This window comes from Elephas maximus, chromosome 7 (assembly GCF_024166365.1).
Source record: "Elephas maximus indicus isolate mEleMax1 chromosome 7, mEleMax1 primary haplotype, whole genome shotgun sequence".
Taxonomy (NCBI): Eukaryota; Metazoa; Chordata; class Mammalia; order Proboscidea; family Elephantidae; genus Elephas; species Elephas maximus.
This window is the reverse complement of record NC_064825.1, coordinates 134,780,786-134,797,866: the sequence shown is the minus strand read 5'-3', so window position 1 is coordinate 134,797,866 and position 17,081 is coordinate 134,780,786. Positions and strand designations below refer to the sequence as shown.

Below are 17,081 nucleotides of genomic sequence, written 5' to 3'. Positions count from 1 at the left end.
AGCTGATACCACCCTGACTGGGAGGGGGATAGCCACGTCCTTACTGATCCCGCTTCCTTTTCATTGATAACACACAGGTGAGGAGCTTCTCACAGCGACCAGCCATCCAGTCACAGCCAGGCCATGAGAGCAGCGGCTCCACACAGAGTCCTGCCCCAAGCTTTTAGACAAGGATAACAACATTGCTCCAGGGAACTGCCAGCAGCCTCTTGCCCCTGGCAGGATGGGGAGGTCCCAGGAAGCACCTCTCAAGTGTGGGCTGGGACCACAGGCAATAAGCTCCTCCCTGCCATGCCCCCCGCCATGTCCGTATAGCACCTGAAGGTGGCCTGCCCTCCCTGAGCCTCGGGGGTTGAGGGGGAACACCCAGGCCAGGGACTCTCAACCTGTGTGGTCAGGTGAAGTCACCTTCCTTAGCTGGCAGGGGGCACAGTGGGAGAAGCAGGCTTGGCAGCATTCATCTGACTGTGACCCTACGGCCCCTCGGGCTTCTGTCCCCAAGTGCCCTCTGCCCTCAATTGGTCGGGAGGCCGTATGCACATTCCTGGACCCCCAGGGTGTTCAGAGGCCAGCTGAGCCTGGGGTCCCTCTGGAAAATCCCCTCAGCCCTTTACCCTGTCTCCCTGTCTTTAGCTTCCTTTGTGACAGGATCTACGTAGGGGTGGGGTGGGCATGGCAGGGAGTCGGAACTGGCTGAGTGGGAGCTACTGGTTGGGGGTTGAGCAGGAAGTCTCAAGGAGACAATCCCCCATGGATATTCAAACCCTGGGCACAGGGCTGGAGCTGGGCCAGGTGCAGGGCTGACAGTGTCCCTAAAGAGATAGACACACCAAGGTGCAGGAGCCAGGCAAATGGCAGGGAGCCAGATAGAGACCCAGAGAGGAGAGGGTACAGACAGCAGCTCCCCTTGGTGTTGCTGCACACAGGCCAGGCTGAGAGGAGGGCCATAGCTGGTCAGGGTGGGCTTCCTGAAGGAGGAGGCCCTAGGTCTAGAGGAGTGGAAAGAGAGTGAAACCTGGGTTTGAGGGCAGAACTGAGGGTGGTGGTACTGTAGGCTAGGGCAGGGTGGTGCTGGGGTGGGGGTGCGGAGCCCAACTCAGGAGGTAGAGGAGGAGCTGGGCTCGGGGAGGAGGTGGAGGAGGAGCTGGGCCCGGGGAGGAGGTAGAGGAGGAGCTGGGCCCGGGGAGGAGGTGGAGGAGGAGCTGGGCCTGCTGAGGAGGTAGAGGAGGAGCTGGGCCCGGGGAGGAGGTGGAGGGGGAGCTGGGCCCGGGGAGGAGGTGGCGGGGGAGCTGGGCCCGGGGAGGAGGTGGAGGGGGAGCTGGGCCCGGGGAGGAGGCGGAGGAGGAGCTGGGCCTGGAGAGGAGGTGAAGGGGGAGCTGGGTCTGGAGGGTGCGGAAGCCAGGGAGGTTCAGGGTAGTCACCAGCATAGGAGAGGTGCCTCCCTGCTGAGATGAATCCTGTGAGGAGACTTCCCTCCCATTCCACCGCGGACCCCCTACCTTGCAGCCCACCAAGCCAGGGCATCTAACTGTGGTTTAGCTGGACCATGCTGTGGCCCAAACTGCAGTTTGAATGTGATGCCAGAATCCCACACGTGCGCGAACCAAGATTTTGTAGCATGCGCAGGACCTGAAGAGCTGTGTCCTCAGTCTGTCCTTGGACCTGAACATCAGGGACATGATTCAACCTCCGGACCTCTGAATGTGGACGTGGGAGGGCTAAGGGAGGAGAGTTCCAGGCACTAAACCCAACCCCCAGATGCTGCTGGAAATAAAAAGCTCCCCAACGCCCTCAGACAGTGAGCACATGACCTTCTGGTCACTAGACCCCATGTTGCTCCTTGTCTGCGCAGACAATAAATTTCCACTTTCTGTTTCCCTTGCAGCTGGTGGTGTGGTTTTCATCTTATTTTGATTGGCCAATAGGACAGGACAAGAACCTTCTTTGGGTTACAGAGAGGACACCAGAAACTTCCCTCATTGAACTTAGATGAGGTCAGATTCCAGGACTTGAAGCTGAGGTGCTCACAGCATGGGGCCTTGAGCAAAGGAAAGACTGTCTGAAGGGATGTCCCCCCCCGCCCCCACCAACCCATCCTCCTGGGAGAAGACTGGGAATGTGGCAGAGAGAGGGATAGACACTGGGTCTGCTCGTCACCTGAGCTAAAGTCCCAGCCCAAAATATCTGTGGGGATGGGGTGGGGTGAAGCAAGTAGGCTAGGAAGGAGTGGGGGCTTGGGTGGGGCACAAGGAAGCCAAAGGTATCCTTTGCCTTCTGCTCAGCTAGGTGGAGAGATGACCCTCTCTGGGAAGGATGGGAACTTGGGATGCTTGGTGTGGGGATGAAAGTCCTTGGTGCCCTTGCCTCACTGCCTAGGAAGGAACCAGGGAAGGAGTTGAGTCCGTTAGGCTGGGGGAGAAGTGAGGTGGCCATCCTGGGAGCGCTGAACCCCAAAGCTGCAGCAATGGCTTGGGGGGGAAGCTAGGAAGAGACCAGCCAGAGCCACACATAGGAGCTCCAGAATACCCAGGGCCCAAAATGCTGCAGCCGGAAGGGTGGTGCCTGGGTGTCTGAGTCTAGGGTCCTGCCCCCAACTGTCCTCATGGAGGGTGGGGCTGCATTCTGGCAGGGACTGTTTCTTTAGGAATACTCCTGCTGTAGAACAATTATGCCCATGCGGAACCTGTACATAGACCAAGAGGCGGTCATTTGAAAAAGCAAGGGAATACTGCATGGTTTAAAATCAGGCAAGGGGTGCATCAGGGTTGTATTCTTTCACCACGCCTATTCAATCTGTATGCTCAGCAAATAATCCGAGAAGCTGGACTATATGAAGAACAGGGCATCAGGATTGGAGGAAAACTCATTAGCAACCTGCATTATGCAGATGACACAACCTTGCTTGCTGAAAGTAAAGAGGACTAGAAGCACTTACTGATGAAGATCAAAGACTACAGCCTTCAGAATGGATTGTACATCAACATGAAGAAAACAAAAATCCTCACAACTGGACCGATAAGCAACATCACGATAAATGGAGGAAAGATTGAAGTTGTCAAGGATTTCACTTTACTTGGATCCACAATCAATGCCCATGGAAGCAGCTGTGAAGAAATCAAAGGGCGCGCTGCATTGGGCAAATCTGCTGCAAAAGACTTCTTTAAAGTATTAAAAAGCAAAGATGTCACTTTAAGGACTGTGGTGCACCTGACCCAAGCCACGGTGTTTTCAATAACCTCATATACATGGGAAAGCTGGACAATGAATAAGGAAGACCAAAGAAGAATTGATTCCTCTGAACTACAGTGCTGGCAAAGAATATTGAATATACCATTGACCACCAAAAGAATGAGCAAATCTGTCCTGGAAGAAGTACAGCCAGAATGCTCCTTAGAGAAGCAAGGATGGTGAGACTACATCTCACATACTTTGGACAAGTTATCAGGAGGAATCAGTCCCTGGAGAAGGACATCATGCTTGGTAGAGCAGAGGGTCAGTGAAAGAGAGGAAGACCCTCAGTGAGATGGATTGATACAGTGGCTGCAACAATGGGCTTAAGCATACCAACAATTGTGAGGATGGCGCAGTACCGGGCACTGTTTTGTTCTGTTGTATGTGGGCTTATAATGAGTCGGAACTGACTCGGGGGTACCTAACAACAACATAGTGTAATTCCAAAGTTAGGATATGGACATTGGTACAATATGTGTGTAGTTCTATGTCACACACAAGTGTTGATTCCTGTAACCACACCAATGATCACATCGCCTCAAAATTGTCTCTCCTGCACCCCTTTTATAGTCATGCTCCCTCTCTCCTCCTAGCATCCCTAACCTCTGGCAACCAGTATGTGTTCTTCATCTCTATAATTTTGTCATTTCAACAAATGGTGGTAAATGGAACCAGACAGTATGAGACCTCTTGAGGCTGGTTTCTTTCACTCAGCCTAATGCCCTTGAGGTCCATCCCAGTTGTTGCCTGTATCCATAGTTCGTCCTTTTTTGTTGCTGAGAGTATGCCAGGGTAGGGATACCATGGTTTGTTGAACCATTCACTTATTGAAGAACATTTTGACCATTTCCAGTTTTTTGAAAGTTCTGCGTGTTGTTTGGACATTTTTTAGAATTCATTTTAATTTATCAGTAGTGTTTGTGAGTGTACCTCTTTGTATAGGTATTATAGTATTTGCTCTAGGTATTAAACCTATTGCCGTTTAATCGATTCCGGACAGAGTACAACTGCCCCATAGGGTTTCCACAACTGTAAATGTTTACGGTAGCATATGGCCACATCTTTCTCCCAAGGAGCAGCTGGTGGGTTCAAATCGCCGACTTTCAGTTAGCATCTGAGCCCTTTACCACTGCACCACCAGGGCTCCAACGCTTCCACAGTTCATCTATATTGTAGTGCAAACACGCGCTTCATTTCTTTTTACTGCTGGAAATGTTCCAATGTATGATATACCACATTTTGTTCATCCACTCATCAGCTGAAGGACATTCGAGTTGTTTCCACGTTGGGGCTCTTAGGAACAATGCTGCTATGGGTATTTGTGCATGTGTTTTTGTGTGCACATATTTTCATTCACTTGGGTAGATACCTACGAGTGATATTACCGGTCATATGGTAGTTCTGTGTTTAATCCATTGAGGAACCACCGGACTGTTGTCCACAGCAGCTGTACCATTTTACATTCCCCCAGCAGTGTGGGGGGCTCTGATTTCCCCACAATTTCACCAACACTAGTCATTATCTGACATTTCTATTCTAGCCATCCTAGTGGGTATGAGGTGGTGTCTCACGGTGGTTTTTATCGAGCATCTTTTCATGTGGTTGTCGGCCATTTGTTCGTCTTCCATGGAGAAATGTTGATTCAGAAGCTTTACCCACTTTTAAATTGGGTTATTTGTCTTTATTATTGAGTTGTAAGAGTTCTTTAATGTATTTTAGATACAGATCCCTTTTCCCACATATGATTTGCAAATGCTTTCTCTTTTCTTTGTCTTTTCATCTTCTTCTTTATTTTATAATATTTTACTGTGTTTTTGGTGAAAGTTTACACAGCAAATTAGATTCACATTTAACAATTTCTATACATATTGTTCAGTGACATTTGTTAAAATTTTCACAGGTTGTCGAGACTTTCTCTTTGTTTTCATTCTGGTGGTTTCGTGTCTATTCATCTAGCTTCCCTGCCCCCTCCCCCCTACCTTCTCATCTTTGCTTTAGGGTAAGTATTGACCATTTGGTGTCATACAGATGAGTAAAAAAGCAAAAAGAGAGAACTCAGCACTCGCTAGTGATGCTGTTTATTTTATGACCCAATCTGTGGCTGAACCGTGGCTACAAGGGGTGGTTTCAGTTCCAAGTTTAAAGGGTATCCCAGGCCTATAGTCTCAGGGCTTCCTCCAGTCTCTACTGGCCCAGTAAGTCTGACCTTTAAGAATCTGAGTGTTGTTCTACAGTTTTCTGGGACCATCTATCGTGTCCTTAGTCAGAATGGTCAGTAGTGGTAGCTGGACACTATCTAGTTCCTCTGGTCTCAGGATAGATGAGGACGTAGTTTGTGTGGACTATTTTTCCTGTAGACTGGTTTCTTCTTTGAGCTTTTGGTTTCCTTCTTCCTTTTTTGCTCCAGATGAGTAGATACAACCAATAGTTGTATCTTAGATGGCTGCTCAAAAACTTTTAAGACCCTAGATACTACTCATCAAACTAGGATGTAGAACATAAAATCCACTGTTGTGCCAATTGACCAAGTTGTCCCATGAGACTACGGTCCTAACCCTTCAAACCCAGTAAACCAATCCTGTGAAGTGTTTGGTTATGTCTAGGAAGTCTCCACAACTGTGCCTCCTATGTGCTTTATTTTATGTATATAGACATATATATGATAATATATGCAGCACACACAAAGATGTATACACGCAGGCCCACAGATACGCCTATACATGCACACACATATACTGCCTTCCTATATACTCACACCTGCGTTCGTATATACATATATACCTGCATATCTCCCTCTGGAACCACACACATATTTTGGTTGTTATTGCTCTTGTCGCAAAATTGCATATGTCACAGCATTTATTAAAAACATCTCTTATTCTTGTGTACTTCTTAGTGTCATCACTTACCTTGGTCGAGTTGTGCTGACTTCACCCACATTCCGTATTGCCTTTCCCATCACCAAAAATAACAAGTATCTACTATCTAGAAAGGGGTTTCCCCTCCTGCTCCCTCCCAACACTGGTAACCACCACTGAACATTGCTTTCTGTATGTATACCTATTCCCATCTTTTTATAAAAGTTAGGCCATACAATATTTGTCCTTGTGTGATTTGCTCATTTTGCTCAGCATGTCTTTCAGATTTAGCCATGTCATGAGATATTTCAAGAACTCATCATTATTCTTCATAGATGTGGAATATGTATAAAATTAGTTTATCCACTCATCTATTGATGGACGCTTCAGTTGTTTCCATCTTTTTGCTATTGTGAATAATGCAGCAACGAACATAGGTGTGCAGATGTCTGTTCCTGTCATTGCTGTTAGATTTCTAGGGTATATGCCTAGGAGCGGGATGGCTGAATCATAAAGTATCTCTATCTCTAGGTTTTGAGGAAGGGTCATACCTACTGGCAGTCGATAAGGGTTCCAATCTCCCCACAACCTCACAGCGTTTGTTGTTTTCTGTTTTGCTTTTTTATGGGCACCATTTTTGCAGGCGTGACAGCCCACTGTAGTTTTGATTTGCATCGATCATGAGCATCTTTTCATGTGTCTGTTGGCTGCTTGAACGTCCTCTTTGCTGAAGTGTCTGTTCATGACCCTTGGCCATTTTTTAATTGGATTGTTTGTCTTTTTGTTGTTGAGTTGTTGCAGTTTCCTGTATATTTTAGAGATTAGACCCCTATCAGTTATGTTGTTTCCAAAGATTTTTTTCTCAATCTGTAAAATATCTTTTTATTCTTTTGATACAGTCTTTTGATGTGCATAGGTATTTAACTTTTAGGAGGCCCCAGTTATTTAATTTCTTTTCTGTTGTTCGTGCATTTGTAGCTGTGTTTGATAATATATTTTTAAAGAAAATTAGGTCCTACAGCTTTGCCACTATGTTTTTTCCAGGAACTTTATAGTTTTATCTTTATCTTTTCACTTTCTTAACGGTGTCTTTTGACACATGTCAAGAAGAGAAATTGATAGCAGACATTTTCTTTTGATTTTGGGGTTCTCTTACCCAGGAAACCAAATATTCACTGTAAAGGAGTCCCTGACCAGGATTGATCCTGCCAGTGGCTTTTCCACCCAAAGTTGCTAGTCTTCTCCTTCCTATTCAAAGCCTGACTTGTTGAATTTGAATTCCAAAATATGTGGCTGACTGGAGTGACAGAGACCATCTTGTGACCTGATAGCAGTTTGATCTCAGTAAAAGGTGGAAGGCGGGATTCAATCGATCCTGTTGAGATTAGCCAATGGTTGATCTTCTGTTTTTCCCCCTCCTCTCCTCTTTGTAAGCATTATTGGACCTAGCTTCTTCCAGCCATCTGCTTTTTCTGGAATCAAATCAGTCACCTTACATACATATAGAATAACTGCTCAGAATAAACCTTACACTCAAACTTCATTGAGTAGAGATTATTTTTAACACAGACAAACGTTCTTAATTTTAACGATGTCTAATTTTTCTTCTTTTATTGCTCTTACTTTTGTGGTTGTATCTAAGGCTCCCCGTCAAATCCAGTGTCATATAAATTTACTTCTAAAAGTTTGAAAGTTTTTGCTTTTGCATTTAGGTCTTTGATCCAATTAAAAAAAAATTAATCGTTTTTATTAGGTGACATCAAGTTGGTTCTGACTCAAAGCAACCCTAGGTACAACAGAATGAAACACTGCCCAATTCTGAATCGCTCTCACGATCTTGTTATGTTTGAGCCCATTGTTGCAGCCTCTGTGTCAATCCATCTCACTGAGGGTCTTCCTCTTTTTCACTGACCTTCTACTTTACTAAGCATTTGTCCTTTTCCAGGGATCGATCCCTCCCTGACAAGATGTCCATGGAAAACCGTTGGGCAGTTCCTCAATCAATCAAACATAGAGTTACCATAGGAACCAATAAATTTAGTCCTGGGTACATATCCAAGAGAATGAAAACGTATGTCCACACAAAAACTTGTCCATGAATATTCACAGCAACATCGTTCGTGCTGTTGTTGTTACTGTCGTCAAGTAGGTGACACTACATAAGATGAAGCCTTGCCATCCTAACCTGATTTGTACAGTCCACGTTCTGGAAACAATGGACGTTTGCAGGTGTTTGTTCTCATTTTGAGTCCTGACACATCAGCAAATGAAGGTCCCAAAAACTTGACTCTATCCGTGTCATTAAGGTCGACTCTACTTTGTGGAGGCAGCTCTTCACCAGTCGTCTTTTGAGTGCCTTCCAACCTGAGGGGGTCATCGTCTGGCACTATATCAGACAATCTTCTGCTGCTATCTGTAAGGTTTTCATTGGCCAATTGTTTTCAAAGTAGATTGCCCGGTCCTTCTTCCTACTCTTGGTCTAGAAGCTCTGCTGAAACCCGTCCACCACGGGTGACACTGCTGATATTTGTAATACCAGTGGCACAGCTTCCAGCATCGCAGCAACATGCAGGCCCCCACAGCAGCACAAACTGACAGACGAGTGGTGGTTTTTAATTGAGGTGGACCATTTTAAATTGCAGACTTCAATGGCATTTAATGCATTCAAAACATTGTGAGCCACCACATTCATCTAGCTCCAAAACATTTCCATGACTCCAAATAAAGCCCTGCGCCCACGGAGCAATGACTTCCCATTCCTCTCCACCCCCAGGCCCGGGGAACCACCAATCTGCTTTCCCTGTCTATGGATGCAGCTATTTTGAACATTTCGTAGCAATGGAATCATACAATATTTGTCCTTTTGTGTCTGGCTTCTTTCACTCAGCGTATTTTCAAGGTTCGTCCACGTTGTAGTGTGTATCAGGACTTCACCCCTTTTCGTGGCTGAATAACACTCCATTGTATGGATGGACCACATTTTGCTTATCCACCATCTACTGATGGACATTTGGGTTGCTTCTACTTTTTGGCTTTTATGCTCAGAGGGTCGCCATGAGTCAGAACTGACTTGACGACACCTAACAACAATAACAACATGAACAATGCTGCTATGAGTATTCATGTGAAGTTTTTGTGTGGACACATGTTTTCATTCTCTCGGGTAAATACCCAGTAGTGGAATTGTTGGTTCGTACGGTGACTCTATGTTTGATCCTTTGAGGAATCATCCAACAGTTTTCCAGAGCAGGGTGGAGGATGCCTTGGCCTGTAGGGGTGGGCCAGGGCTATAAAGCCTGTGGTGTATCTGGCTGTGGCCTTTTCAAGGACAGGGGGCAAAGGAATCAGGGGGAATCTCAACAGGAGAGGCCTAACCCTGGTGGCCCCTCAGACTGAGCCTCAACCAGTCACAGAGGGGACCCCACCAACTTCATGGCAGGTTAGGCCACAGGTCTGAGGATGACACTCAGGGATGTCTCCCTGGGCACTTAGCTGACTAGAGTTTTGTCATGTAAAGATTACAGTTCACAAAGAGCATCTGTCACAATCTTCTGAAGAGAAATAGGCAGTACTTATCATAAGTATCCCCCATGTGTCTGTCAGTTTGTTGTACTGTGGGAGCTTGTGTGTTGCTGTGATGCTGGAAGCTATGCGACCGGTATTCAGATACCAGCAGGGTCACCCAAGGAGGACAGGTTTCAGCTGAGCTTCCAGACTAAAACAGACTAGGAAGAAGGACCTAGCGGTCTAATTCTGAAAAGCATTAGCCAGTGAAAACCTTATGAATAGCAGTGGAACATTGTCTGATATAGTGCTGGAAGATGAGCCCCCCAGGTTGGAAGGCACTCAGAAGATGACTGGGGAAGAGCTGCCTCCTCAAAGTAGAGTTGACCTTACTGACGTGGATGGAGTGAAGTTTTTGGGACCTTCATTTGCTGACGCGGCATAACTCAAAATGAGAAGAAACGGCTGCAAACATCCATTAATAATCGGAACTTGGAATGTACGAAGTATGAAACCAGGAAAATGGAAATCATCAAAAATGAAATGGAACTCATAAACATCAATATCGTAGGCATTTGTGAGCTGAAATGGACTGGTACTGGCCATTTTGAATTGGACAATCATATAGTCTACTACGCTGGGAATGGCAACTTGAAGAGGAATGGTGCTGCATTCATCGTCAAAAAGAACGTTTCAAGATCTATCCTGAAGTACAATGCTGTCAGCGATAGGATAACATCCATACGCCTACAAGGAAGACCAGTTAATACAACTATTATTCAAATTTACGCACCAACCACTGGGGCCAAAGATGAAGAAACAGAAGATTTTTATCAGCTGCTGCAGTCTGAAATTGATCGAATAGGCAATCAGGATGCATTGATAATTACTGGTGATTGGAATGCGGAAGTTGGAAACAAAGAGGAAGGATCAATAGTTGGAAAATATGGCCTTGGTGATAAAAACAATGCTGGAGATCGAATGATAGAATTTTGCAATGCCAACGGCTTCTTCATTGCAAATACCTTCTCTCACCAACATAAATAGTGACTATACACATGGACCTTGCCAGATGGAACACAGGAATCAAATTGACTACATCTGTGGAAAGAGACAATGGAAAAGCTCAATGTCATCAGTCAGAGCAAGATCAGGAGAGACTGTGGAACAGACAGACCATCAACTGCTCATATGCAAGTTCAAGCTGGAACTGAAGAAAATCAGAGGAAGTCCACAAGAGCCAAAATATGACCTTGATTATATCCCACCTGAATTTAGAGACCATCTCAAGAGTAGATTTGACACACTGAACACTAGTGAGTGAAGACCAGATGAATTGTGGAATGACATCAAGACATCATACATGAAGAAAGCAAGAGGTCACTGAAAAGACAGGAAAGAAAGAAAAGACCAAGATGGATGTCAGAGGAGACTCTGAAGCTTGCTCCTGAGCATCGAGCAGCTAAAGCAAAAGGAAGAATTGATGAAGTAAAAGAGCTGAACAGAAGATTTCAAAGGGCGGCTCGAGAAGACAAAGTAAATTATTATAATGACATGCACAAAGAGCTGGAGATAGAAAACCAAAAGGGAAGAACACAATCGGCATTTCTCAAGCTGAAAGAACTGAGGAAAAAATTTGAGCCTCGAGTTGCAATAGTGAAGGATTCTATGGGGAAAATATTAAATGACACAGGAAGCATCAAAAGAAGATGGAAGGAATACACAGAGTCATTATACCAAAAGGAATTAGTCGATGTTCAACCATTTCAAGTGGTAGCATATGATCAGGAACCAATGGTACTAAATGAAGAAGTCCAAGCTGCCCTGAAGGCATTGGTGAAAAGCAAAGCTCCAGGAATTGATGGAACATCAATGGAGATGTTTCAACAAAAAAATTCAGCGCTGGAGGTGCTCACTCAGCTATGCTAAGAAATATGGAAGACAGCTTCCTCGCCAACTGACTAGAAGAGATCCATACTTATGCCTATTCCCAAGAAAGGTGATCCAACGAAATGCAGAAATTATAGAACAACATCATTAATATAACATACAAGGAAAATTTTGCTGAAGATCATTCAAAAATGGCTGCAGAAGTATAGTGAACTGCCAGAAATTCAGGCTGGCTTCAGAAGAGGACGTGAAACCAGGGATATCATTGCTGATGTCAGATGGATCCTGGCTGAAAGTAGAGAATACCGGAAGGATGTTTACCTGTGTTTTGTTGAGTATGCAAAGGCATTCAAGTGTGTGGATAGTAACAAATTATGGATATCATTGAGAAGAATGGGAATTCCAGAACACTTAATTGTGCTCATGAGGAAACTTTACATAGATCAAGAGGCAGTTGTTCAGACAGAACAATGGGATACTTAGTGGTTTAAAGTCAGGAAAGGTGTGCATCAGGGTTGTATTCTTTCACCATACCTATTCAGTCTGTATACTGAGCAAATAATCCGAGAAGCTGGACTATATGAAGAAGAACGGGGCATCAGGATTGGAGAAAGACTCATTAACAACCTGCGTTATGCAGATGACACAACATTTCTTGCCGAAAGTGAAGAGGACTTGAAGCGCTTACTAATGAAGATCAAAGACCACAGCCTTCAGTATGGATTGTATCTCAACATAAAGAAAACAAAAATCTTCACAACTGGACCAATAAGCAACATCTTGATAAACGGAGAAAAGATTGAAGTTGTCAAGGATTTCATTTTACTTGGATATACAATCAACAGCCATGGAAGCAGCTGTTAAGAAATCAAACGATGCATTGCATTGGGTAAGTGTCCTGCAAAGGACCTCTTTAAAGTGTTGAAGAGCAAAGATGTCACCCTGAAGACTAAGGTGCGCCTCACCCAAGCCATGGTGTTTTCAGTCGCATCGTATGCATTTGAAAGCTGGACAATGAATAAGGAAGACAGAAGAAGAATTGACGCCTTTGAATTGTGGTGTTGGAGAAGAATATTGACTGCACCATGAACAAAAAATCTGTCTTGGAAGAAGTGCAACCAGAATGCTCCTTAGAAGCAAGGATGGCGAGACTGCATCTTACATACTTTGGACATGTTGTCAGGAGGGATCAGTCCCTGGAGAAGGACATCATGCTTGGCAAAGTACAGGGTCAGTGGAAAAGAGGAAGACCCTCAACGAGGTGGATTGATACAGTGGCTGCAACAATGAGCTCAAGCATAACAACGATTGTAAGGATGGCGCAGGACCGGGCAGTGTTTCATTCTGTTGTGCACAGGGTCGCTATGAGTCAGAATGGACTCGACGGCACCTAACAACAGCAACAGCATCATAAGTATGGAGCCCTGGTGGTGGAGTGGTTAAGAGCTGCGGCTGCTAACCAAAACGATGGTAGTTTCCATCCACCAGCTGCTCTTTGGAAAGCCTATGGGGCAGTTCTACTCTGTCCTATAGGGTGGCTATGAGTTGCAATCGAGTTGATGGCTATGGGATTTGAGTTTTTTTACCATAAATATCCAAACTCATGCCATCAACATGATTCTGACTCATGGTGATCCCATGTGTTAAAGAGTAGAACTGCTCCATAACATTTTCTTGCCTGTGGTCTTTGAAGAAGCAGATAGCCAGGCCTTTCTTCCGTGGTGCTGCTGGGTGGGTTCCAACGGCCAACCTTGATGTTATCAGTCGAGTGCAAACTATTTGCGCTACCTAGGGACCTCTCCCTTTCACCGATTATAAATTATTAACTCATAGGTTCCTAGGTGGCAAAAATGGTTTGCAATCGGCTGGTAACATAAAGGCTGTAGCCAAGAAAATGCTATGGAGCAGCTGTACTCTATAACACACGGAGTCGCCATGAGTTAGGACTGGTTCAACAGCAACTAACTACAACAATAATATATATTATATAACATTGCATCTTCTTCTATGTGTTGTATTTTTAATATAACTCCATGGGGCAGTTCTACTCTGTCCTACAGGGTCACTATGAGTCAGAATCAACTTGAAGGCAAAGGGTCTGGTTTATCTTATTTTTTATTTTTAATATACTTTACTTTTGTTGTTATTTTTAGGTGCCATCAAGTTGGTTCCGACTCATAGCGACCCTATGTACAACAGGTTGAAACACTGCCCGGTCCTGCGCCATCCTCAGAATCGTTGTTATGCTTGAGCCCATTGTTGCAGCCACTGTCAATCCACCTCTTCGAGCGTCTTTCTCTTTTTCACTGACCCTCCACTTTATGAAGCATGATGTCTTTCTCCAAGGACTGATCCCTCCAGAATAACATGTCCAAGATATTTGAGACGAAGTCTTGTCATCCTTGCCTCTAAGGAACATTCTCGCTGTACGTCTTCCAAGGCAGACTCGTTCATTCTTCTGGCAGTCCATATTCTTTGCCAACACCATAATTCAAAGGCATCGATTCTTCCTCATCTTCCTTATTGGTTGTCCAGCTTTCACTGCATATGAGGTGATTGAAAACACCATGGCTTGAATCAGGGGCACCTTAGTTCTCAAAATGACATCTTTGCTTTTTGACACTTTAAAGAGGTCTTTTGCAGCAGATTTGCGTAATGCAAAGTGTCACTTGATTTCTTGACTGCTGCTTCCATGGGCATTGATTGTGGATCCAAGTAAAATGAAATCCTTGACAACTTCAATCTTTTCTCCATTTATCATGATGTTGCTTATTGGTCTGGTTGTGCGGATTTTTGTTGCCTTTGTATGGAGGTGTAATCCATACTGAAGGCTGGACTTTGATCTTCATTAGTAAGTGCTTCAAATTCTCTTCATTTTCAGCCAGCGGTTTAGTGACATCTGCAAAATGCAGGTTGTTAAAAAGTCTTCCTCCAATCCCGTTGCCCCATTCTTCTCTGTATGATCCAGCTTCCCGGATTATTTGCTCAGCTTACAGATTGAATAGATGTGGTGAAAGGATACCTTCTCACTAGCCTGTCTTAGTCTGGAAGCTCAGCTGGGCCTGTCTGCTGCAGTTGACCCTGCTGGTATTTGAAAACCGGCGAACTACCTTGCACCATCACAGCAACACAAGCCCTGACGGTATGACAAACTGACAGACGTGTGGGGATACTCTTCTCTAGAGTCTGCAAACTCCTTTTTTGTGTGCAATCTAAAGAACTTGTAGAGATTTCACCAGTATTACGTGCACTCTTGTGTGTAAGTGTGGTTCTGCACACTTTTGTCACGTGTAGATTTCTGTGACCACTACCACAACCAAGATAAGGACTATTCCACCACCACAAAGCTCTCCCTCTGAACTCTTGTAGTCACACCCACCCCCACCCCCGTCCTTGTCCCTTGGTGACCACTAATCTGTTCTCCATCCTATAATTTTGTCATTTCCAGGATGTTATATACGTATAGCAGTCAAAGATGAAATATAAAGTAAAAATATTTTAAGAACATAGTTACACTCAAAATCAAGATAACTACCTCAGTGGATAAGAAACGGGAGGGAAATTGAGCAGAACATTTCCCCATGTGGAGGGGACCAGAGTGTGGATGGGGCTTTCCATCCCGGGAAGGTGGACTGAGGTGCCGGGACCGGGACAAGCTCTCGAAGGTGCTTCTAGAAGATCTGGTTCTGAGCTGGAGTCTCCAGGAGGCAGCTACAAAATCACGAAACAGGAAAGGATGTGCTCAGCGACAGAAATCAAAATCAACAACATCCGCTTAAAATGAGTCAGCAAATCGAAATTTTAAAGCACACGAGGAAAATTCACCCCATGAAAGGCAGTCAGCTAACTCAAGGCATAGAAATGGAAACAACAGAGTTCCTAAACAAATTTATGTAAGATTTTAAAATGACAAGAGGCTATCAAATAAAGACAGGCCGCTATGGTCCGTGACTCCAGACAGCGGGGGAGGTGAGAGGTGACCAAGAGAGCTGGGGATGGGGGCTCCAGGGTGGGGTGGTTGCAGTGGCCGGGAGCCGGGAGACAGCGGAGCAGAGCACCAGGGAGTGTATCTTCTAATCTGAAAAAGTCTTCCATGAAAACTTCACTTTTTAAAAATAAGTACACCTACTCCTCGCTTATCGACTATTTCATTGTCCGAAATTTTGCCTTTACAACAGTAGTAACAAATCTACTGTCAGACTATTTGTCGCATTAACAATGTAAGTTTGGCAGTGACGGATGCTGAGGTGTGAGGCGAAAGTGACCGGGGCCCTGATGGTTAGTTAAGGTTGTGTGTCAACTTGCCTGGGCCATGATTCTCAATGGTTTGGCAGTTATGAAATGATGTAGTCATCCTCCATTTTGTGATCTGACGTGGTCATCCTCCATTTCTGCATAACACTGATTTTCCCGTAACAACTTGGTCTTTGGAACCTGATCATGCTGTGTAATGCCGTCTGCTCTCCTGAAAGACTGAAATGGGGGCTATCGTTTTGATGGCTCCATGATTGTGAATGTGCTTCAATCACATGATGCCTCCTGCTATTATTCTTGACATCTGGGCAGTGGATTCACAAATAGCATCTGATGCCACCGTAACTCTGGATTTTCCTTATGCCCACTGGAGTCTTAATGCACTTGGGCAGCTGCCATCAAGAAGCTGCCATTTCTTGTATTAAGCAGATGTTATGGAAGCAAGTCCACAATTTGTTCTTGTTAGCTGCCACTGAGTAGGCACCGACTCATGGCAACCCCAGGCACAATGGGATTGGACCATGGTGGTCCACAGCGTTTTCACTGGCTGATTTTGAGAAGTAGAATTCCAGGCCTTTCTTCCTAGTCTGTGTTAATACGGAAGCTCTGCTGAAACCCGTTCAGCATCATAGCAACACTCAAGCCTCCACTACCAGAAGGGTGGTGGCCGTGTGTGAGGTGCATTGACTGGCAACCGAACCTGAGCCGCCTGCAAGGGAGGCGAGAACTCTACTGCTCAACCCCCACTGCCCTCGAGTTCCCAATTACCCAGCGTCTAACCTCGTTATGGAAATGACTTCTGTACGTCTGCATGAGATCTGACAGCTATGTACGAGGAGCTTGAAAATGCAACAAGGAGACTATAGGAGGTCAGACCTTTTCTTCCACTTCTCAAATGAGTGACAAGAAGGCATGACCCAGGGGAGATATTAGACTCAAAAATTGGAGTCCTTTTTTTTTTTTTTCTATGGGAAAAGGCCTGCATTTGATGCCTTGAAGAACCTTGAAGTAGATGAACTCAGAAGAAAAATGCACAAACTGTGCGGAAATATCCAGTCTGGTGTGCGAGTGTCTTGGACAGACTGGCTAAAGCAAACATATTCACCGGAGCAATAAACCATACACCCTTGAAAACTCAGAAGATAAACATGGTGGAGGAAAGCTCACTGGGGCTGCTGGTTTTGAAAGTTGTCAGAATATGTTGAACTTTCAGTTATCTCCTAATATAACCAAACTAAAACAGTTCCTGTCACGTGAACATCAACTCATGGCCACCCCATGTGTGTCAGAGTAGAACTACGCACTAGGGGTTTTCGATGGCTGATTTTTTGGACATAGATTGCC

The 17,081-nt window shown here is 45.0% G+C and overlaps 1 pseudogene; it reads left to right on the top strand.

Annotated features, from left to right (window-relative positions):
* The first annotated feature begins 15,997 nt into the window (after nucleotides 1-15,997).
* The window catches only part of LOC126080700 (phosphatidylinositol 4,5-bisphosphate 3-kinase catalytic subunit beta isoform-like), a 66,069-nt pseudogene continuing 64,985 nt past the window's right edge, over nucleotides 15,998-17,081 (top strand).